The 24,756-nt window shown below is 39.0% G+C and overlaps 1 long non-coding RNA gene across 2 annotated transcripts in view; it reads right to left on the reverse strand.

The window, feature by feature from the left end:
* Positions 1-3,471: 3,471 nt before the first annotated feature.
* LOC103886193 overlaps positions 3,472-24,756 on the reverse strand; it is a 65,128-nt gene continuing 43,843 nt past the window's right edge. For both annotated transcript variants that reach the window (XR_002523305.2, XR_002523306.2), the window contains 5 exons: positions 14,961-15,067; positions 10,426-10,507; positions 9,571-9,673; positions 8,722-8,852; positions 3,472-8,476 (listed from right to left, as the gene is read on the reverse strand). This is a non-coding gene — a long non-coding RNA (uncharacterized LOC103886193). The remainder of the gene's footprint in view (positions 8,477-8,721; positions 8,853-9,570; positions 9,674-10,425; positions 10,508-14,960; positions 15,068-24,756) is intronic.

Raw genomic sequence — 24,756 nt, forward strand, 5'->3', positions numbered from 1 at the left:
TGTGTTCGAGACCCTAAGAAGTCGGTGACTTAGCAAGTCAATATATTAGAAAGCTGTTGGTGGTGCTGTTCTATGCTTAGACTAAAATATATTTCATTCTCCTAAAGAAAATAGCTTGTTGCAAACGCCCTCAAAACAAAGCCAAATTATATGCTATATAATAAATTAATATGAGTTTCCTGTTTGCTAAAAAGACTGAGTTCATGAATTTAGTTAGAATCATGGATATAAACTTGAGTTTATGTAGAAAAGTAGGTTAGGCTTGGGAAAAGAAAGAAATATATCTTTATGAGAATCACAATATACTGGGGACTGTGAGGGTTAATAAGAGGTAAGGAGGAGGTGAAGGAAAAGGAGAGATGGAGGAAATAAGAGAAACTGAGCAGATGAAATAAAGGATTCAATGGAAGGTATTGTTGGTCACAGCTAGGTGTCAGAAACAAAACTAGAAAATGGGAACTGCTTCAACATTGGGAAGAAAGTGAAAAAAAATGAATGTATACCACATAGTAAAAAGAAAAAGAAAATAAGAAATAATAAAAAGGCTTTCAGGCTTTCCACAGAGCATATCTGTGAAAAAAATAAAGCAAGCATGAAAGAAAAGAAACTGAAATTGAAATTTTCTCCAAAGGTATCTCATCCAGAAGGCTTCATTGTGCCTTCCCTTTCACATCAAGAATTTAATTTTGCATTCCCTTTGTCTGTCTTGAGGCACACTTCTAGTTTATTCCATGAATTTCTTTTTCTTTAAAATTCTCCTTATTGGCTAAAAGAAAGGAATAAAATTCAGATCTTTGCTCAGTCTCTTTTGTCCCAAGTTTAGGAAAGATGGGAATGTCTTATTCATGGACACTTGGGTATTTGCTCATTTTCTCTGCTGTACCAGTAAGAGCCACCATTTTCATTATCTTTAAGACACTCTCCTTGTGACACTAATAGACTAGCAGACTTTTTACTCTCAATTTACCATTAATCATTAAAGCTCCTTCTTTAATGATTATGGAATAGAACCTTTAATGTTCATGAAAAAGGATATAAGAAGTCATAAGTTGGATTGCTCTTATTAACCCCGGGGTTGTGTTTCTAGACCGAGGACACACATTATTTCTGATCCAAAAGTCTGTTCAGGTTGCCGGGAAAGCTGGACCTCCATCAGGAGGGGTGATTTATTTGGCGATATGAAGGCAACTCTAGAGCTTTACCTGAATAATCCTAAATTTGAGATTTGACTCTGGAAGGAGTCCTTCCTGACTCTTTTGCTGGTTTTGAGCTTACCAAATTGAGCTCACCAAATTTTGGGTTGTATTTGCATCTTACGCTTCATTCTGACCCAAGCTAACCTGCATCCTCAAAGGATGTGTGGCCAATAACTTCCCTAAGGTACAGCATACAGGAAAAAGACTAGGACCTGGGCAGCTACATGGGTTCACCAACTGACTCTCCAACCCTGCTCATATCGCCTGGCCCAGGAACTTAAGTTTATCACTCTATAAATTCTAGGGCATTGGTTATTTCTCACTTCACAGGATCACAAGCATATAGACTCATTGTCTTCCACTGACCAGCAATAGTACAACAGTATGGCTCATTTGTTGGGGCCCCATAGAATGAAGACACTACGATTCAGCTGATGATGCTGCCCCACATATTGTGCATCCTAGGCATGCCCATCCCCCACCAGTAACCTCAGGCAGCAGTCCCTATACTGAGCTTCTCTCTGGTGCCCATGGCAACCCCAGCTTTTAATGCTGAAATGTTACCACAGGGTTGCTTTTTGGTTTGGAGTTTTTTCTTTTCTTTCTGGAATCTTTTTGAAATGAACTGTTGATGTTGCAGTTTTTGCACATCCTTCAACTTGTGCAGAATTCACAGTCAGAACTTATAAGCCTGAATTCAATCAGGTTTGCTAAGACGCACTATCTAAAAGCTGACTTATGCAAAAAAATAAATAAATAAATAAATAAAAGCCGACATGCACTCTTACTGATTAAACTTGCCTTTTAACGAAAGGACTTGGTATTTCAGAATTAATTTTCCTCCTTTCATATTTTTTCTTATTACAATAGAAAACTATTTTTGGGAACAAACTTTTGCAAATCTTTACTTCGAATTTATGTGAACATACACTGTATGTGTGTGCACATGCAAATACCCAAATGAATATAAAAGTACATATCCTGTATCTAAAAAGTTCTGTGTACCTTTCTTTTCAATTTATTAATTCTCTAGGCTAGCATATAAAGTGGATTGGCATTAGTTAAGGACAGAATCATAAAAATCTACTGTGTACCAATGTGTTTTTTAAATTACTTATTACTCCTTTGTACATTCTTTAAAATCAATTTTTGATTTTAAAAAGAAGACACAAACATCAGTTTCTGAGAAGAAATTTGCTAGGGTCCTGGCTGCATTTAATAATATTTCCTGGTTTAACATCTTTCCTCCCAGAGTGCACACTTAACAGCACACTGATTTAGGGCCCTCACACTTTCACTGAAATTATTTATCCATTTTTGCTTCTCTGATACAATTATTATTGTTTGAGCCTTTAAAAAACTGTTTTAAAATTGTATTCATTTAATGTGTCTGTCTTTAAGATATTAAAAATCTTTCACTTGTATGTCACCTGTTAAGGGAACGTATTCTATAAACTGCAATATAATGCCAAGTTAATTAGAAGAGCCAGAACTCTATTCTGGAAGCACCCATCTCTGAAATGCAGCCGCTTCTTGGATAAAAAGCAACAGCTGTGTGAAAGCATAGTGCTGCTAACACTGCACACCTGCTTAATGGAAAGGCTTTCTCTACCTGAATTTGCAGGGGGCAATTTTTAAAGCTGGAATGGGATAACCCCACATGGGAATTTGATCCAAACACTCAGGAGTAAATCTTGCCTTATAACACATGATAGATAAGGACATCCTTATCAAAGAGAGGCAGGTCCTTGGGGTGAAGAGAAAGGCTGCCTCCTATGGCATTATTGAGGGTAGCAGCCACAGGGCAATTTCATTCTCTTCTTGTGTCCACCCAAGATTCAAGTTGAACCTACCAGGAGTTTAGGCAAGACTTGGTGGCCTGCAGCAGTTGTAGGGAGGCAGTTACATACAGTCACTCGCTGCATATGAAGAGGAGCTTTCTGGCTGCTTTTAGGAAGGACTAGCCCAGGCAGGAGGAAGTTTAACCTGACCGGTTTGCTAAGCAAGGCCAGGTAGTTACTATAAGAGATAGTCTTGGCTGGGTGCAGTGGCTCAGGCCTGTAATCCCAGCACTTTGGGAGGCTGAGGTGGGAGGATCTCTTGAGGCCAGGAGGTCAAGACCAGCCTGGCCGACATGTTTTGAAACCCCATCTCTACTAAAAATACAAAAATTAACTGGTCATGGTGGCTCATGCCTGTAATCCCAGCTACTCAGGAGGCTGAGGCAGGAGAATTGCTTGAACCCAGGAGAAGGTTGCAGTGAGCCGAGATCACACCATTGTACTCCAGCCTGGACAATAGAGTGAGACTCTGTCTAAAAAAAATAAAAAATAAATAAAAAGAGATGGTCTTTTCCTGTGAAGGGTTCCATTAATTATCCATGTGGGCTGGAATTGTTTCTCTTGAACAGTTACTGATACAGATATTCAAACAGTTAATGAGACTCCATCTGTATAGGAGCTTCCAAGTGGGAGTGCAGGCTGAATTGATTAGTTTTAGATGTGAGGCTTTTAAGCAAGAAGAAAACCCAGAGTCCAAACAGCATTTGTAAAGTTCTGAAAAGACATTGCTACTAGAAATGGGGAGAGGAAAAAAAGAATACTTCTGAGCAAACCCTATTTTCTTTAAAATGAAAAACAATGGTAAAGGTTTCCATATGTAATTAAAATCTCATTCTGAAGTTACCACCGCCACTGGCTCCCAAAGAACTCAATTAACAGGAAATCGCAAAGAATATGGTGTTTTCTTTGAGATGCTTTAAGAAATGCTCCTAAGTAGACAATGGGTTGGATAGTAACTTACCTACAAAAGGATAAGCAATTATGGCTCATTCTAGGGAAAAAAGGGGAAAGGATAAGGCTTAAAAAAGTAGGTTTATAATATGGAAATTAGATTTTCAAGTGTGCATATTTATCATCAGATCTATACTGAAATCTGGGCTGTACAAAGTTTAACTTTACTAAAAAAATTTCCTTACTTAAAAAAATAAAAAAAAACTGCACTCTCTTCCCTCCTTCTTTTAAAATATTTCATCTGAGAAAGGAAAGGTGATCACTGTACGCTCACCTCAGGTCTCCTTTCCCAGACAGGCTTTTTTTTCTTACAGTTGAAGACTAAATACACAGTCCTGGGGACCAGCTCACTTTCCAGGAGTTGGTTCTCCCGATGTCCCTGACACTGGCAGGTTTAATTTCAAAGTATAGAAGGAGGCCTCCGCAGGTGTGTAGTCATTGTGGAAAGAACGGAAGAGACCATTTAGGTCACTCTGCATGTTAGCGAAGTTGAAAACCAAGCCAGTAAGCAGTGAGTGATTTGATGAAGCAATGCTTCAGGTGTCTGCCTCTTTGAGTTCGCTGAAAAGTTGGATCTTAGACATTTAGCACCTGAAACAACCGAAGGCTTACGGAGGACATTGACAGACTGGGGCGAGGAGGGTCTCTGCCTTCCCTGAAGACCCGGACCACCCTCCACACCTGGGCAAGGGCTGCAGCGGTGCCTGCTATTAGAGTTAAGCAGCAAGGGCAGCGACACCTGGGATGTAAAATAATAAAATAATAATAATTATAAATAAATAAACACTAGCAAACTACCTGTTAGTTTCTACCCGTGAGGACTTAAGAAGACTAAACAGCTCCTTAATTTCTGGACTTTCCCTTGGATCATAAAAGGAGACCCTGGGAATTTTCTGATTCCTTCTTTTTTTTTTTTTTTCTTTCTTTCTTTTTTTTTTTTTTTTTTTCGGTCTTAATGGAGATCTTGAACTGCAGAGCCGCCGTGTCAGAACTCAGATGGTTAACATTCACTTCTTGCTGTTTTATTGCATATTACTGTGCGCGCCTGAGCAGCGGGAGCAGATTCGGGCAATTACAATCAAGTCAGGGCACACGCCGCAGCGGAGCAACACGAGCATGATGAGGATACTGATGAGGCACTTATCGAAAACCCCACATCATCCACACTCATCAGCCACAACATGTCACCCCAAATGAGGCATCAGCTGCCTTCAAAAGGCTCATTGCACAGTGTTTACTGCTTCCCTCGGACCCACTTTTGATTTTACGGTCAGAACTGGGTTCAAACAGCAGCTGTCTGGCAAGGGCAGGTCTGCGGCTCCTTGCAGCTTCCGCGGGAGTTGGGAGTCCTGGGGCTTTGTCTGGGGAGCTTTGGGGAGCAGGGGCTGGCAGGGCGAGGGGCGCGGAAGGCAGAGAAGTGTCCAGTTCCGTTTCTCTCAAAGCGGAATCCCTTTCCCAGAAGGGGCCCTTGATTAATTTCAAGCACTAGCACACAGTGGTGGCATAATGGGGGGAGTGGGAGGGAAGCAAAATAAGGAGCCTTTCACAGGTCTCCTTAAAATGGTAGCAGGGTAGGTGGGACCTCTCACGCAGACACAAGTCCTAGAAAGATCAGTCCCTTTGGAAAAGACAGATCCAACCAGTAGAGCCGTTCAAGTGGTCACAATTTTTAATTCTTTCCATCATCAACTCCTTCCTGGGTGGTTGGGGGAGGCATTCGTTAGCAATCTATAGGAGGACTTCCCCCCACTCCCCCGCAACATCTAGTTTTTCTGCTGTAGAAGGAAGATATATTCCTAGTAATACTCCTTAAAACTATTCTTTGTTTTTACTCCTTGAAACTCTTCCTTGTTGCTTTGGGTTAATGCAACTTGCAGCTAAACACTTGTTGGGGGAATCTAATTGTTTACATTTAAACAAAGAATGTGAAATGTTTCTGTGTCTTTCCTGATAGGGGGATTGTATTAGTCTGATACCATCTTTGCACATAGTTCTAATCACTGGATTAATCAATGCCATTTATTTTAAAGCTAAATGTTTATAATTTTGTAAAATTCACCCTACAGTAAAACATTTTCCAGTTAGATCTAGACCAATTGATCCAATACCAATAAAAGCCACATAGACTTTCAATTTTCCACTCATTTGGGACGTTTTCAGCTCCCTCCCCTCAAGCCCCAGTGAGTGCTATCTTAGCCCTCCAAAGTAAGAATGAAGAGCAGTGTGTGGCAGGGAAGAAAGGTGAACCTCCTGCTCCACAGACATATGATCTGTCCTGGAGACAATGTCACATGCAGAGCATTGTTCAGCAAGGGGGCAAGGGAAGATTAGGCAGGTTCAGAGAGACAATGTGGACATAGGGTAGACCACCAGGCAGAGCGACACACACTAACCAAGGTCCAGGATCCTGGAACTTAGAAACAACCCCAGTGTAGCTGTAATAAATCTGGAGTGTACCTTTGGGTATAGGGTGTCATGAACTCCAGTCTTTTTCAGTTTCACCACATTCATTGCTACTTTCTTTTTACTGTTTTTTCCTACATAATTCTACAGCAGTTGGCATTTGACTTTTAATAGGATTTTAACATCTTTACAAAAAATAGGGAACCACAGAAAATACTTAAGTAGATCTCTAGGTTTGAAGAGTTTTAGTAGTTTTGAGAAACTAATGTACTTTTTCTGGTAAGTCATTTTATCTACCTTTAGATATTAACAAACTAAAGCTTCCAGGAATTTCAGGAAAGGCGTTCCTTTCTGTCTATTCCATCTCAGGGGTTCTGCTTGCCTTCTTTCCTCCCAGATCCCTTCCTCTTCTAAACTTTTTAACTCTCCTTTCATGTCCCTGACCTGATAATATTCTAGTTTGGCCCATTTTACCCAAACTCTTCTCTAGCTTCTGGGGTTTTTTTTCATAAGTTGAATCCCACTGCATGCTGGGATTCAAGGGAAAACCCCACGACAGGGTCTAGGATGGTGACCATAAACCTCAGAGCATCACTCGACTTAATAGCTCCAAGAGTCAGGGCAAAAGGAGGCAAGTTTGTGCCTACGTTTCCTTTATCATCCTGGATCCCTCAGGGCCTCCAGGCTTCATGCACCAATAACCTGTGTTTATTGCATGATGTCAAGTGAATACTAAAGGGAATAGGAAATGTGAATGCAGAAAAGAAAATGGGTGGGTCCTACAGGATAGGAGAGAGTTTGGGAAGGTTAGATTAAAAAGTAATTCAAAGCTGAGATTCATCTTGGTCCTTCTAATTTTTGCCTATGACTCATTTTCACAAAGTGATATCTCATAACCTTTAACTTAGTATTTCCCTTTAGAGGTTTCCTAGTAGGTGACCTTTATTGATGATATAGAAAGAAAATGAGTATTTAATTAGAGTTCAGCTATTGATTATGGAGAGGATTCATTAAACTATCAGATGTATTTATATGGACTTAACAACCTCTATCAATAATGCCTGCCAAAGTCATTGGTTCTAGGGGTTGCAAATATTAGTCATAATTCCTTAGGAAATTTTAATATTGGTGGTGTGTGTGTTTAAAATTTTTCATATATTGGATACTCTTCAATATCTTCCTACTGATACAAGTCGATGCTGGGAGAAGCAGAGGGAAGACTGCAAATGAAAATGCAGTACGATAAATTCTAGACAATTATCCAAATCAAATTAAAAGGAATTATTCATGTAGAAGATCAGAGGAATTCACTGGTCAGATGGCTATTGAGACCCCTAGTTCTCAACCTCTGGTTTAGGAATCTAGAGAAAAGCAATCTTGCAGGATCCTTGCTGGGAGCTTCAGAGAAGATCTAGGCCAGAAAGAGACAGTTTTCATGTGTGTGTGTGCATGCAGCATGGAGTGTGTGTGTGTGTGTGTATGTGTGTGTGTGTGTGTGTGTGTATCTCTTTGTGGGGTCATCATCTAACGCTCTTTGTGATGCACATTCTAAATTAGGCAAAAGGGATGCATCTTTCAAATGCAGATCATGTTTGCATTAGAAGAGCAATGAGAACACTTGTCAGTTTCAGAACATTTATGTGCTAGAAGTACTGTTAGCAGAAGAGCAGTTTAGATAAATTCAAGACTTTTTTTGCTGATCACAAACATTAAGCTTCACACCTGAAGCCCTCAACCCCCTGCTGTGCTCTAATCCTAGCACCATTCACCCTTAGAGACTCAGAGTGCTGTGCCTCAGCTCTCAAACCTTTGATTGCCCTTAGTTTGAATGCCACCACCTGCAAAAATGCCTTTTTATTCCCTTTGAGCCTCTTGAGAAGGAAGTAAAAATGATAATTCATGACAAACATTAATTAATTGTTTACAAGATGATCTTTTCTTTTTCCAACTTCTGTTCAGCAGACATGTTGAACTGCAAGATTCCACTCGCGACGCCAGAATTCGTCAAGAGGCCTGCATTGTTGTTTCGCACTGAGGCATAGGACCGGCTACAGGCCATTGTTTCTCCAGCTCAAGTGGGCCTGTCTGGTTCGTGTTGGAAGAATGGGGGTGACATGCGTGAGTTCCCGAGTATAAAAGAACTACTCGTGCTAGGAAGGAATGGGAGGTTAGCCACTAATGCAGAGTAAATAAACATTTTTCACCACCTCTTGCTCCATGTGATTTTTAAAGGTCAAGAGCTGCCATTACAGTATTTTAAAAGCTTCAAATTACATTTAAAGAATGTATCACTAAACTCACAGAAACCTTATCAGAATTTAGGAACCTACTGTGATTGTTTGGTCCTTGAGTTTATCATCCCACTGGAAGGTGGATTGTAAAAGGAAGGCAGATGCCCCGTTGTTTCTGATATCCTGCAATTTGCTCAAAGTGAATGCTGTTCAAGTTCTTCCAAATTTCCCTTCAAAATATGGAAAGTGTTAAAGACACTTCAGTTTCAAAATCTTATACAATCTACACTGCAGGTCAAACATTTAGGGCAGGGCAGAATAAGGCTCTGGGGCCTTTCATGATAAACACGTTCAAAATGCAAAGAGATGTTCATGTTCCCTTGAAACTTCCAAATGTATGTGTGTGAAAGAAAAAGAGGTAAAAGGCAGAGGGAGATTTCTTTTTTAAATTAAAGAATAAAAAGCTTACTTCAAGGAAGTATAGAGTAACAGCAGAAAGACTTCCTCAGCAACTGAGGTTTTCAGATTTCAAATTAGGAGCCCTTAGATCACGGCTGCTAGGCTAAAAATCAATTCTATATTTTCTGAGTTAATACTAAGGATTGCACTTAACAGACATGGAGACTAATAAGGTATGCAGAAGGAGTAAAAGCAGCGCACACACACAAATTCAGGCCTTAGTTTTGGCCATGATCCAGCACAATGATGTTTCAACCAGATTTGAAAAAAAATCAATAACATCTGTGGTATAATGGTTAATTAAAGCAGCTCTTCAGCAGAGCTCAGGAGGAGAGGCTCAGCCTGAAATTCAGACAGCTGAAGCTTGATTATCAGGAAAGAATGCTTTTTTAGCTATGAGTGGATAGGCCAAAAGCTGCAATGTGCCGAAATGGGGAGAAAAATTGCTTTTATTTTAACTTTCTTTAAGTAATCAATACATGCTTTCACCTACATTAGGACACTGCTCAGCTCCAAAGCCTGTTACTCCACTTCAGCATAAATTCTAACCACTGTCTTTTAAAGCTTCGGTTTAAAAAGGAGTCCCCATCCCCTGTAAAGCAAAAGAAAAGAATTTGCAGGTTTGGGTGCATGTTCTTGAGGCCAGTTAAAGCTCAGGCTATAGGATGGTCCCAAGGGTTTAATCCATAAGCTATGTGCAAAGCTGACCCAACCTTGGGGTACACAGAGGTCACAGCCAGAGTACTAAGGCTTCACAATAGAACTACTAAAAATTCTCAAGGAAACTGTGAAAAGCAAGGTCAAATTTCCCACTGCTTTTGGTCTTCCTATTATTTTGAGTACTATGCTAGGGATATTTTCTTTACCTTTTTGAGGGCAAAGCTCAATGAATCAACAATGATGCCTCTTGCAAGGTTAGTGGGTGACTCTTCTAAAGAAAAAAACGATTAACACCTCATCTATTTTCTTAACACTTTGCTTTGGCTTCTATTTCTGATATTGTTCCTGGACAGTGGAACCTGTGTTTTCACATCGTCATTGTCAAATTTCAAGCTGCATTTGTAAAATGACATTGTCCCCTCTGGATTACACTAGTCCTCCTACAGCATATGGTTAGTCAATTGGTTATTTATTTTTTCATTCAGCAAGTTTTTCTTCAGTGCCAAGCATGTGCCTATCACTGTGTTGGGTGGTTTCTGCCCTAGGAAGCTCATACATAGCCTGTTTGAGGGCTGTGTGCTTGTGAACAATTAATTGCAAACACAGTGGGAAAATAGCTCAAATATAAGTGTCTAAAATGGCTAAAAAATTTTAAGCAACCCCCACACCCCAAGTCAACTGCACCTGGGAAGAGACAGAGGGAAGGTTAGGGAGCATCAACAGGGAATATTCTTGGAGCAAAATCATGGAAGATAAGGAAGTGTCTCTAGGAAGACAAGGAGAGAAAGGCATTCAGAATTTATATATACAATACACATATACATATAATGTGAATTATAAGTATCAATTCAGAAGAATATATATGAAAGAAGTGATATAAATATCTTATAAAATCTTCTAAATTAATCCTTTAAAAATTGATACAGAATAGATATTTGTATATTCAGGGTATGAATGACATTTTGACACATTCATATACTATGTAAAGATCAAATCAGGGTAATTGGAATATCCATTACCTTAAACATTTATCTTTCTCCTAGGAACATTCAAATTATTCTCTATTAGACTGGTGCAAAAAGTAATCACACCATTTCGCCATTACATTAAAAGTAATGTAATGTGATTTTAATATCACATTAAAAGTAATGGCAAAATGATGTGATTACTTTTGCACCAGCATAATAGCTATTTTGAAATGTACACCAGATCACTATAAACTAGAGTCACCCTACTGATCTATCAAACACTAAGTCTAACTGTATATTTGTACCCTAATCGATGTCTCTTCATACCCTTTTATCTCTGCCCTTCCCAGCTTTTGATAACCACCAGTCTACTCTGTCTTCATGAACTCCATCTATTTGCTCTCACACGAGTGAGAACATGCAATCTTTGTCTTTCTGTGCTTCGCTTATTCACTTCACATAATGAACTCCACTTCCATCCATGTTGCTGCAAATATGTTTTACATCATCTATCCTCATTTTAAGAACCATCAGGATCACAGATTCCAACACCTTCCTTTACAGCTATCACAATCAAGTAGTTACGTCCTTCCTCTGACCACACTCTCACTGGAAATTCGTTGATATCGTCTCTTCTCTAAAACACAGCAACTTTGCCTTTTTCTCAGGGATCAATTTTTTCATCCTATGACTTTTCTTTTAACCTATTTCTGGGTTCTTTCCAGATTCTCTTTCTCCATAATTTCAAAATGTGAAGTAGATTTAAAGGAGCCAAGAATTTGATCTGCCCATCAGTAGGCTATACTCTACAGTATACTGTGGAAGAACTAATAATAATGCCCAACACTTTTCATCTTAAAAATGTTGGTCTTTGGGTAAAATCCTGCTCCCTCACCTACTGTGTGATCATGGGCAAGTAATATGATCTCTCTGGGCTTCAGTTTCCCATCTAAAAAATGGGCATAACAACAATAACTACCTCATAATGTTATAATGTGGATTCAGTGAGTTAATATTTATAAGTGTTTAGAACAGTGCGTGGCGCAGAAGAATTGCTGTCAGTGATTGTTGAATAAATCATAGTTACCAGCACCTATTTTGCACATGATTTCCTGAGTGAGGCCTTATGTCCCCACCCAAATCTCATCTTGACTTGTAATCCCCCTAATCCTCATAATTCCCACATGTCAAGGGAGAGACCAGGTGGAGGTAATTGAAATCTGGGGGACCGTTTCCCCCAGGCTGTTCTCATGATGGTGAGTGAGTTCTCACGAGATCTGATGGCTTTATAAGGGGCTTCCCCCCCCTCCCCCACCACTGCCCGGCCCCTTTTCTGGGCACTTCTCCTTCCTGCTGTCTTGTAAAAAAGGGTGCCTTGCTTCCCCTTCACCTTCTGCTATGACTAAGTTTCCTGAGGCATCCCTAGCCATGCTGAACCGTGAGTCAATTAAACCTCTTTCCTTTATAAATTGCTTAACCCTTCCCTGCTTTGATATAGATCAATTCTCAACTATCATTTTGAGTTTGATTTTTGTCCTTTAATGTATTAGCAACTCATATGTAGAGCCAATTATTTACTTACAATTTTTAATTTTTTTCTGTCTTAAGATACTTTTAAAATCATGTTGCCAGATTTTCTTCCTTAGCAAAGGAGTGATGTTGCCTGTGTAATTTCTATGATTTTATATCTTGAAGACTGACTTTCCATTCTTGCCTTTGTTTTCCTGATTTGGTCTTTATGCTCTTCCTTGGTAAGTTGGTGTAATTTCAACTGTTGCAGCCATTTAGCACCCTATCTTTAATTCTTTTTAAAATAAGGTAGGTTTAAAGTAATTAAATTTAAAGTGCAAATATTTTGAGCAACTACCAATGTAGGCGCCATACTCTCTGTTGGGAATACACAGATGTGATGTATATTGGTGAGGCTTTGTTTCAGCCACTATTGACAGAAACTTAACTGTGTGGCTTAAACACACTCAGGTTTATTCTTTTGTGTAAATTAAGGCTGAAGTCAGCTCAGGGGATGATTCCAAAGAATCATCAAAAAAACCCCAGAGTCCTTTCTCTCCCATTTTGGTTTTCACTCTCAAGGCTATCTCGTAGTCCAAGACAGTTGAAACATCAGCTGCCACCTGTATCCCAGGCAGCAGGATGAAAGAATAAAGGAGTTTGTCTCAGAACTCTCAACAATTCTGCTCATATCCTATTTGTCAGAACCTATTCACATACCGTGCTACAAGGAAGCCTGACAGACATAGACTTTATTCTGGTGCCGCTTATCTAGCCAAAAGTCAGGCTTGTGCTAAGGAGGAATGAGAGAGTGAATTTCAGTGTCCAAATAACAGTCTCTGCCACAAAACGGTTTATGGCAATGAGGAGCTCAGTGTTTGGTGGTAATGACAGACAGATAATTACAATCTAATGAAATAAGTGCTAGTTTTACATAAAGTTATTGGTGTCTTTTTATTTCTATTCATTGATATGATTTACTCTTCTTAAGGGTTTTCTTCTTCCCACTTCCTGCTTCCATCCCCACTCCCACAGGCTGAACAGGCACAATTAAATGTGGTTTTATCAGATTTCCCAAAGGCCAGTCTCCATTGATTTGCAGGAACTTATGTAAGTGTGTCTCACCTACAAGTCACAAAGCCACTGAAGGGTAGGGAGGAGGCCTTGGTTATTTTTATAAAGAGAGCGTGCTTGGCTTGGGGGCTGCTCAATGGTTGCCTGCACTTGAAAAAATGTTTTTTTAAAGATCATTCGGTTCCTCCAGGCTGCTTTTCCACTGAAGAATGTGCACCTCCAATATTTCTACTGATGTAGAATAACTTTCCTGAAGTTCTGGCCTCATTCTGTTTACCAAATAGCATATAACTTTAGGCATATCCTTTAATCTCTCTGGCCTGGTTTCTCCCAAATATTTCTATCTTGTTATTTTGAGCATGGGAAAAAATGTAAGTGGCATTATGAAAATATTTCATGTTTCTCTAAAGACCTTATAAATTGTAATTAGTTAGAATTTTTCCATTTGGCAAGGAAAAAATTGTGTACATATATACAATGTAGATTTTTTTTAATAGGAATAATACCTTAGTGAAGATCAAATAGGTTAAAAAATGCTTTGAAAACGATATTAAATAAGATGTTTGTGTAATATGTTAATTTTTTGTCTGTCTATGTAAACATAGAAGGCTATATTATGTTTGTTACATTAATAAGTTTCCGACTTACAAAGAATGTAAAGGAGGTAGCTTTTGTTCTTGTAGTTAGGGAGGAAATGTATACACAAGAAACTACAAGAAAAATTTCATTGCAGTATGTAACAATAAGCATGATAAAGGGGCTTATATTGTGCAGAGAGGCAGTTCATAAATGTTGAAGCATTGGTTGAAAAATCTAGCAACACATATAAAGAATAATTTATTCAATAATAGTTATTGGTAGGAAATAATGGGAAAGCAGTAAGAAGGATTATAAAGCTAGAACGAATTAATACAGCAAAGGTGATATTGACACGATGTAAAATCTTGCTGCTTAAATAGGTCAGATAAACTCTATCACTAAATTTAGTACACTTCTAAGTGACACTCATTTAATTTTCTGAATTCATTTCACTTGAGAGAATACTAAAATAGACTCATGGCCATTTTTCAATATCATCATCTAAGTGATACCTATTACGGAGAATTTCAACCTTCTATTAGTGTTTTGTTTTAGAGGCTTAACCATTATACACTAAATACACCATTAGAAGAATGAATAGTAATGCCTAGCACCTTTTATCTCAAAAAGCCTTTTATGCACATTAACAAATTAATTCAAATAACTCTTGGCAAACTGTATACAAAGTAATTCCCATTTTACAGATAGGGAAATAAGGCTAAATTACTTAAGGGAATATTCACACCAGAGAAAGGCAGGGGTTCAGATGGTTATATCCACAGTGAAATCAAAGCTCTTGGATTCCCAAAATGTGTTCTGGATACTGTGTCTTTTACTTCTGAAATGCTCTTTTACTCTTAGACTAGATAGTAGAATTAAACTCAGTAGTAACAGGTGTGACTGGGAACAAGTATTAAGGACCTGCTGTGCTGTGCCTAGCTCATTACTAGTTATCTTTGGGCATCACAAATATATCCTGACTTGTGATCACTTGTCTTCTTTATAATTTATTAATAGTCTCTTGTTCTCAATTTCATCATATATAAAATTTGCAGAATAGCTTCATACTTATTAATCATATACACTTACCTCACATTCTCATATGAAATAAAGGATGTGAATGTTTGAAAACTCAAGGAACTCCATTTCAAATGTCTTCTGCATAGCACACTCGACTGTATCCACTCCCAACTCCCCTAAAGACAGAGAAAGAAAACCTCACACTGACTAAAACTAACAACTCTGCCAGTATCGTGGAAGAATTTTTTTTTTCCCCTTATTATAAGCCTAATGAAGCTGGAATGAGAAAAGTAATCAGCCTACGATATGTCTCAACAGAATAGGTGCTGCTCACCTGTGACCAATATTTCTGATTGGCTTATACAATAGCTATATCCAAGTCCCCTCTCCTTTGCCCCAGAAAGGCTTGCTTTCCAGACATGCCAGTGCAGTCCCCTCCTCCTTCCTCTTGCCTTGAATGTGAAAGTGAGAACACAGCCATTTTGAGACCATGTAGGGACAAGCATGTCGATGAAAATCCAACACTCGAAGGACAGCAGAGTAGAAAGATGGAAATTGATACCAGTTGAATCTCTAGGCCAATCCTGAAATTACCTACTTTCCAGAGGTAAATAATTAATATTGCTACAGCCTATTCAACTGTTAGACTTTCTGTTACTCATAGCTGAAAGCACTCCTAACAGAAATACCAGGCGGAAGATGGTGGGAAGGTCCAGGGTTTCACCATGACTATCTCCTCTCTGGCTTGGGACGAAGACCTAGCTGGCAGCTTTCCACTTCGGTGCAGATGCTGCATTTTAAAGTAAATCATTTTTATTTCTGATTATAAAAGCATCAATGTACATTGTAGAAAATACAGAAAGTCAGAAATACACAAAGATGAAATAACCCACAATCTCACTAGCCAGAGATAATAACCATTAATATTGTACTACATATTTTTCCTATGCATAAATATACATATATCCTTTTAAAACAAATTTGAGATAATGCTGTATGTACTGGTTTGCAGAAATCTTTCTACTTTTCAATATTTTTCATATTTCCTATGTGTTTACATATCTATGGCATTATCTTAATGGCTAAATGGTATTTTACATGGAAACAGCATTTATTTAATCAGTATCCTATTAGTCATACAGACTATTTCTAAATTTTCACTGCTACCAACCCAAACAAAACTATTTGCATATGTCCAAGATTATTTTCTTAAGGTGTGTTCTTAAAAGTAGAATTACTGTGGTCAAAAGAAGCATTTACACTTTAAAGGCTTACAACGTCATTTCTAAATAGTATTTCAAAACCGTGGTTATAATTTGTATTCCTGCTAACAGTGTAATAGGGATCTATTTCCCTGAAGCTGGTATACATTTGGAGGAAGATAAAATATTGTCCCACATTGACTCCATATTTCCTTAACTGTTCACATCCTGAAATTGCCTTTCCAAGAAATCAATCAGAAACAAAGTGGGGAGGTGGGAGAAGATTAGCAGTGGTGCACAGGGATGTGGCAAGTGCACTCACTGCTGATAAACAGTCAAGGCTAAGGCAGAGTGGGCCGAGGCAGGTAGAGCAACAGCACTTGCTGCAGAGTATAGATATTTGTGTGTTTCAGAGTTTTGGGGTGTCAGCAAATTAGGCTGCAGAGTGGTAGAAGATCCCATCTAAGTGTATTACAACCAAAATAGGACCACTGCTTTGAATGAAAAATGATATCAAAAATATTCTCCCCACCCTCTATTTCCCCCCATATGAAAAGAAAGATGGCATTTTCTACAGAGAATTTAAAAAATGGCCTCATATTTCTGCTCTTCAAAGTATGTATCAAAATTATATATACAAAGTGAGAGGGGACAATGTTAGTGTCTATATGGGTTGTACTTGGTGCAGAACCAAGTTGACTTTCATATGTGAAGCTATTAGAATCTTAGATCCAAAGTATATTATGGTGCTGCTCCAGTAGTGATGCATCCAAAATATATAAACATGAAATACATATTATATGCCTAGAATCATCTTTATCAAACCTAATATAAATTCCATCAATGATTTCTATGAGAAAACAAAGATCTTTTTAAACAACAAAGTCTATTGAGGGAGCCAGTCACGTATGGTAGCTCAGCTACAAGCGGGAGACATTAATGCAGTTCACAGATCTGGAAACTCTCTAACTCAGAACTTCATGGGAGGGGTTTATGCCAAGCTCCCAGGCACAGGAACCATGTTTCTGAGCTGGCAGGGAGTCCTTCTCCACCAGAAGTCTGCATTTTATAGCTACTAGCCAGGGCAGGCTTATCCAGTTAAGCAGAGTAGGCACAGTGCCTATGGCACACAATACTTTTAGGAGCCCACAAAAAATGTTAATGTTAATTTTTTAATATACTTTAAGTTCTGGGATACATGTGCAGAATGTGCAGGTTTGTTACATAGGTATACATGTGCCATGGAGGTTTGCTGCACCCATCAACCAGTCATCTACATTAGGTATTTCTCCTAACGCTATCCCTCCCCTAGCCCCCCACCCCCCAAAAGGCCCCGGTGTGTGATGATCCCCTCCTTGTGTCCATGTGTTCTCATTGTTCAACTCCCACTTATGAGTGAGAACATGTGGTGTCTGGTTTTCTGTTCCTGTGTTTGCTGAGAATGATGGTTTCCAGCTTCATGTCCCTGGAAAGGACATGAACCCATCCTTTTTTTTATGGCTAATATTTTTTTAAATCAGAAAAAATATAATGAGCCCAGACTAGTTTATATTCATAGCAATGTAGTCATAACATTTTTAGTTTTTGATTTTTTTTTTTTCCTAGAGATAGTCTTACTCTATCATCCAGGCTGAAGTGCAGTGGTGTGATCATAGCCCACTATAACTTCAACTCCTGGGCTCAAGAGATCCTTCTCCCTCAGCCTCCTGAGTAGTTGGGACTACAGGTATGTGCCACCACTCCTGATTTATTTTATAGAGAAAGGGTCTCACTATGCTGCCCAGGCTAGTCTCAAAATCTTGGGCTCAAGTGATCCTCCTGCCCCAGCCTCCCAAGGCACTGGGATTGCAGGTGTGAGCCACCATGCCTAGACTAGTTTTTGCTTTCTGATTTTTTTTTTTAATGGAAGAAGGTACCCACAAAGGTAAAAGTGCCTAAGGCTCATGAAAACCTTAGGCTGGGCCTAGCTGGAGAAACAAACCTTGATCACCCAGGCAAAAGCCATAGCCCCTCAAATTCAGCCTTATTCCCAATCTCAGCAACCTTCCTTTTCCACTTAACTGGAACCCCTGGAGTTTCAGTCCTACTCTTATCTCAAAGACTAATCCCCCTTCTAACCCCAGGCTGGTCCCTGAGGAAAAGCACTCTGGGGAGGAACCTAAGGATACTAGAAACTCAGTGTTCAACCACCCAGTGAAGTACAGGTTGAGTATTCCTAATCCAAAAAGCTGATATCTGAAATGCTCTAAAATCCGAAACTTCTTGAGCAGCAGTATGATGCTCAAAGGAAATGCTCTTTGGTGCGTTTCAGACTTTCAATTTTCAGATTTGGGATATTCAACCAGTAGATATAATACAAATAATCCAAAATTTAAAAATATCTGAAATCTGAAACACTTCTGGTCCCAAGCATTTCAGATAAGGGATACTCAACCTATACATCTCCAATTGAATGCCACATTCTTTCTACTATATAACGCTGGTACTGAGGCTGGGATTCAGTCTTGTAACTCTTTAGAACTTCACATACTACACACTTGATAAATATGAGATGTCTGGCTGGATGGGTACAGGGATGGATGGATGAACAGATGGGAACGCTAAGGATCAGAAGCCATCTTCAGATGTCTAAACATTTAAAGACCTGAGACAAGGATCAACACAATTTTTCGGAGCCGCATAGCAAATATCTTAGGCTTTGCAGGCCATATGGTCTCTGTTGCAACTACTCAACTCTGCTATTGTAATGTGAAGAAACCATACACAATATATAAATGAGTATGACTGTGTTCCAGTGAAACTTTATGGACACTGAAATTTGAATTGCATTTAAATTTCACATCATGGAGTTTTTTTTTTTTTTCAGCCACTTAAAGAAACATTCTTAGCTCTCAGGATTGACCAAAAACGCAGTGAGCCAGAACTGGCGGTGTGGGCTGTAGTTTGCTGACCTATGACCTGACTTATAGGGTGGGACTGGCTGGGAAAGGCTTGCTTCAAATGAAAAGGCCACAGTTGCTACTGAGGAAGCAGTCATTGGCACCTCCTCCCCCATCACTCTTACAGGCTTTGGCACATCTGCCAATGTTCCTCACCACCTAGACCACTGAATCAAGCTTTAAACTTTGTATATCACCAAGGCTAAAACTTCTATCATTCTACACATTCCTTTCCTTTTCACAGAGATTTTAGCCTTTATCATTCCAAGAATCTTGATCTATCCAGGCCCAATAGACTTGATGTTCTGCCATCATTTTAAAGTCAGCAGGTTTAATATGAAACTCATTATCTTTCCTTTAATGTGGGCTCCCCATATTTTGTAAACCACTCAAGTTCAAAACCTCAAGCATCTTTGAATTTACCTTCACCCTCCAAATCTGGTTTTCCCTTCATGCCTAATTGACCACCTCCTCCCAGAACTGAGGTAGGGTCTGGCAAGAAAACAGTCCCGGATTCTAGATCCTACCCTGCCACAAAGTGGCCAGATGATCTCTGAAGTTTCCGAGTTCAGACTCACTTTAAGGATGCTTTAAGAATTCAGAGAAGAGGCTGGGCATGTTGGTTCACACCTGTCGTCCCAGCAATTTGGGAGGCTAAGGTGGGAGCATCACTTTAGCCCATTAGTTTGAGATTATCCTGGGCAACAAAGTGGCCCGCATCTCTTCAGAAAACTAAAAAATCAGCTGGATGTGATGGTGCAGCTGGGTGTGGTGGTGCATGCCTGTGGTCCCAGCTACTCTGGAGGCTGAGGTAGGATCGCTTGAGCCTGGGAGGTAGAGGATGCAGTAAGCTGTGATCACACTGCACTCCAGCCTGGGTGACAGGGTGGTGAGATACTGCTTCAAAAATTAAAGAGTTCAGAGAAGAGTTGTATCCTTGTGAACTGAGTGTTCAGGAAACACGATCTGCAGTTGCAGGGACCTTGAAGGAATAGTAGAACCTAAATTGGTCACTGCCGAGTGGCATATATATTTAGGATGGTCAGCTTTCTAATTATCTAACTTACTGCTCTTTCTCTTCTTCAGTGCCTTTTGTCACTCCAATTAGATCTTAACATTATCTATGTATTCTAAGCAGGGATCCACTTAAAAAATGTAGCCATGCCTTTTAGCACCAGTTATTCACTAAATACTAGAGTTTAAGAATTTCTCCTTTTCATTGAAAAGGAACGTACAATTCTTTTGATTTGTAGCCTGTCTGAAATGAAGGAGACCAGGCTGGCAGCAAAAGGAGGTAATTTAGCCAGAATTCCTGTGCTCTGTACTTGAGTTATAAACAGGGTCTTCATAAGAGCCTTGTGCACTTTTAAACTTTAATAACTCATGTTGTGCGTGTTAGAGAAACAATCTGTAAATGGCACTCAAAAGTAAATGTATTAAAGTTTAGGACAACTACATTACACAATTGCACACAATATGTACTCATTTTAGATCCTGTGACAAATGAAATATGGCCAGCAGAATTGAAGTTCATGACAGCTCTACGAAGAAAATTGAATTTGCCTTTAAATTCCATTTACAGTTTACTATCATGTCTACCTCATATGCTTTTGAAGTTAAGTTTTAAAATGGCACAGGGACTTGATAAAGATCCTGTACTTGAACTCAGTGATAAGTATAGTTAGAACATCATACCATCTTTTAGCAAAGATAATATACCTGCCTACTTTGGTTGCTTTTAAAACAGCTCCAGAAATAGAAAATATAGTGAGTTTCCAGTTAGTATAACTCAGTAAACAAGAATAAAATAGAAAAAATCTAGTTCCAAGTTGTGCCAATCAATAGCTTGGCTGAGTGATTGAGAAAAATTAGGTCTTGCTGCTGGCCTTTAGGGTTTTTTTTATCCTGTGCTAAAAATAGGGTTATATGGGCCGCCAATTCACGGTCACATGGTTTTTATAAGCCTGTGTGTGTATACAAGGAAAGGAGAGATTCGCTATATTTTTGTAGTTAAAAGTTGGCTCCACTGTATCTCAATATGAGGACAAAACACTAAGAAAAAGCACAAAACAAATGTAATGTTACTATTTTCTGCTTGTTCCCAAAAAGAAGAGATTGGAAAATTAAAGCTCACAAGTCTACCAAAAAGAAAAAAAAAAAAAATCTGGGTGTGTGCATTTGAGAGGGAGAACAAGAATGAGGTTTCTCTTGAACTCCTTGCTGAATACATAGAGCCAAGAGCTGGGACAGAATTGCACAACTAGCAAATTGCTTTGGCTGGTCTCCGTGTTCTTTGCGAAGTAATTCATTTCCTGTATTTGGTCAAGATAGAGAAAAATTGGGCACATACAAATTTGATGTGGCTTTTGATTAGAATAGTTTATCAGATAAGTAGGTGAGATTTCATGATGAGGATGAAGGGCACTTTAACACTTAAGACCAAGGCCAGCCAGAAAAACATGGTGTAATCTGAAAGTGTCCATATTCCTAGTCTCCCCTTCAGGAAATCTTTTTCTCCTCCTCTCTGCTTTCCTGCTTTCCTGGAGGGGCAACAAGTGTTCTTTTGCTCAATCACAACCTTCTTCATAAAGGAATCTGATAAACATCTTCACACTGAGTTGAAAGTTGCTATTAACTCCCCCAGTGGTATTACATTTTAACAGAAGCCTAGCCCAAGAAATAAATCTCCAGCTGAACAATTTCAGGCAACCTGGAGTTTGAAGTATTTAGGGCAAGTGAATGCAAAAGGATAGGGAGGCTTCTGAAGGCCCTGACATTCTGGAGTAAGATGTCCTCTTCCTAGTCAACTCCCCACTCAGCAGCCAGGCTTGAGCTGAAATCAGCCAAAGGCTGCATGTAGAGTTTTGAAGACAACCTGGAAAGGCAGATTTCTGGGTGATGGTGCTGGGTTTCAATATTTGGAAAAGTGGAGATGACATTGCTCCTCTGGTATGTTTTTTTCCCTGGAAGTCCTTAGTTAAGGCTGTAGCAACCTGAAAAGTTAGAGAAGCAGCTACAGTTTGAATTGCTGTTGACTGTGGAACCGGCAGTGGACTTGGCATCTTAGATCCAGGACTGGAACATGAGGGGACCTTGGCTCAGCCAAGACAGGATTTACTCCACCTTATAGAACCTAGCAAAACACAGAAATGTATACATTGGGTTGTGTTTTTGCAACTTTGAAGGCATGCAATGAAAAATGTCATCTCTGCTGGTCCTAGCTTTAAATGATTTTGTTGAAGATTCTCCAAGCTTTGGAGTAGTATCTTTTTTCAAAGTAAAGAATTTGGATTACTGACATGTTGTTGCCTCCATCTCATTCAGGTTTTTCATTAGGAGCTTTTCAAAACTGTGATGTGATTTATCGTATCATTGTTTGATTTGTGGTCATGGATTTGTACCATCACTCTAAACTCTCTTGGTTGGCCTATCTTAGATACGTTTTCCCCTTTCCCCTCTTTAGGAATGGGACAGGTAACCAGAATGTCTCAGACAAAAAATAAAAATTTAAAGCTCTTTCTTCAAGCTGTCCACTGTCATTTGTGAGGAGGAGAACATCTACTGCTTCAACTTGGATACACGTGGTCTTGCCCTCATAGGAAATACTCTCAGAATGCCTGGGACAACTCTACAGCATTCAGAATTGTTTAAAAACTTGAAATTTGAAGTGCTAATTTGTATTTTTTAGTTTCTTTTTTATATCAACTGGAAAACTTAAAGATTGTATAGACTTCACAGGAACTCATTTGAAGAATACTCTCAAATTTTGCTTTCATTTCTGCTCCACCAAAAGCACTGGTGTCATACATTCTAGGCCTGGGCCTTCTACCTCATCTCTGAACTTCAGTTTCCTCATCTACAATAAATAAATAAAAACAGAAAAATAGAGACAATAGCATCCATGTGCATCACTGGAGATAAATTCCTAATCAACAGGGAAAGCTCCTACACTCAAATGCACACACCAACTGTAACATGGCCATGGATGACAGAACCTCTCCCAGTGCAGCCCACCACGGCTCAGCTTTTCCCTGAACACTTGGCTCATCATGGGGCATTTCACTGACATTAACATTCCTTCTAGCTGGGGCACTGAAAGGGTTGAGAAAGAAACTAACGCCAGAAAAATGTACTTGAATTAACTTTGCATGTTTCTTTAAAGAAATGATTACAAATCTCAAGCTCTCTTAGTTCTTAAGGTAAATGCAGCACCAGCAAGGACCCCTCACACATGGGGGAAGAGTCAGTGCCCAGGCATCCCTGAACAATCTCACTGCCTTCAGCTTTGCAGTATCTGGGAAATCCTGTCTCCCTCTACAGAGTGTGTCTTGGGGTTGGCATAGAATTAGATAATACATATTGAAGTGCTCTGCTTCCTCTAAAACACTTTGCAAATGTGAGGTGGTACTACTATTCCACCATTCCTACAGCACAGCTGAGACATTAAAACAACTCTGGGTGTTGAGGAGGACTTTTCTGTTACACATCGAACCAAGTTGTGCGGATGCTGTCTGGGAAATCTCAGATTAGCACTTTTGTTTTAAAAAAAAAAAAAAAAAATTGTTTTTTTGGCCAGGAATTTAGTTTTAGTACCAAGTGTTTTTATTTTCAGAGTAGTACTGAATTTGGAATAGATTAGGAAAACTCAAGAGGCCTTTTCATTTCTTCAACATTTTCTGTTTCACATGTCAAATCTCAGAATTTGAGGATAGCCTAAAACCCCTCATGCCTTGTTTACACCCACTCTCAGATATTCGTAGCTGTGGTCTTCCAGCCTGGGTCAGGGTCCTTGGAAGATGGAAAACCTTCCTGCCATCTTAGAGATCTATTCCAGCTGCATGTAGTTCCAACCATCGGAAAGTGTTTCTCTGTGCTCCAAGTTAAAATCTGCCTCCTTGAAACTATTTTAAAAATCTTATGGGATAAGTTTTTTTTTTTCTGTTAATAGTCTTCTATACTTATTGTAGAAAGTATAGAAAATAAAAAATTTACACATTAGCACAACACCCCAAGATAACGATTGGCTTTTCTCTGTTAGTGCTTTTTCACTCTCTAAACTATATCACATCACACATGCAGCATTCTATCCTGCTTTTCAATTTGACAATGTATCTGAATTTCTTCAAAAACATGGTTTTTTCCAACAAGCTTAAAAAATGTTGAAACCTACAGCAAAGTTAATTTTTGCACACCACCCAGGTTATATCATTGCTTTACTATGTTTGCTTCATATATCTATTCACCCCTCCAGACATTGAAGACATCACTACACATCCTCCTAAACACTTCAGTATTCATATTTTTAACTAGAGCTCAATAGTAATACTTTCTATTAAGATAAAATTTACATGCAATGAAATGCACAATATTTTTAACTAGAGCTCAATAGTAATACTTTCTATTAAGATAAAATTTACATGCAATGAAATGCACAAATCCTAAGTACATGCACTGAGTTCTGATGAATTTGACACCTTTGTAACTCAAACCCCTATCAAGATATAGAACATTACCATCACCTCCAGAAAGCTCCTTATGTTACTTTCCTGTTCATCTCTGCTCCCCTCTTCCCCTTCCACCCATAGATTAGTTTTGCCTCATCTCTAACTTCACGTCATTGGGATCATACAGTTGGTACTCCTGTGTCTTACTTCTTCCTGCATAATGTTTTTGAGATTTATCCATTTTGCTGTATTCATTGCTTGTTCCTTCTTACTGCTAGTT

The sequence above is a fragment of the Papio anubis genome, chromosome 7, assembly GCF_008728515.1.
Source record: "Papio anubis isolate 15944 chromosome 7, Panubis1.0, whole genome shotgun sequence".
Taxonomy (NCBI): Eukaryota; Metazoa; Chordata; class Mammalia; order Primates; family Cercopithecidae; genus Papio; species Papio anubis.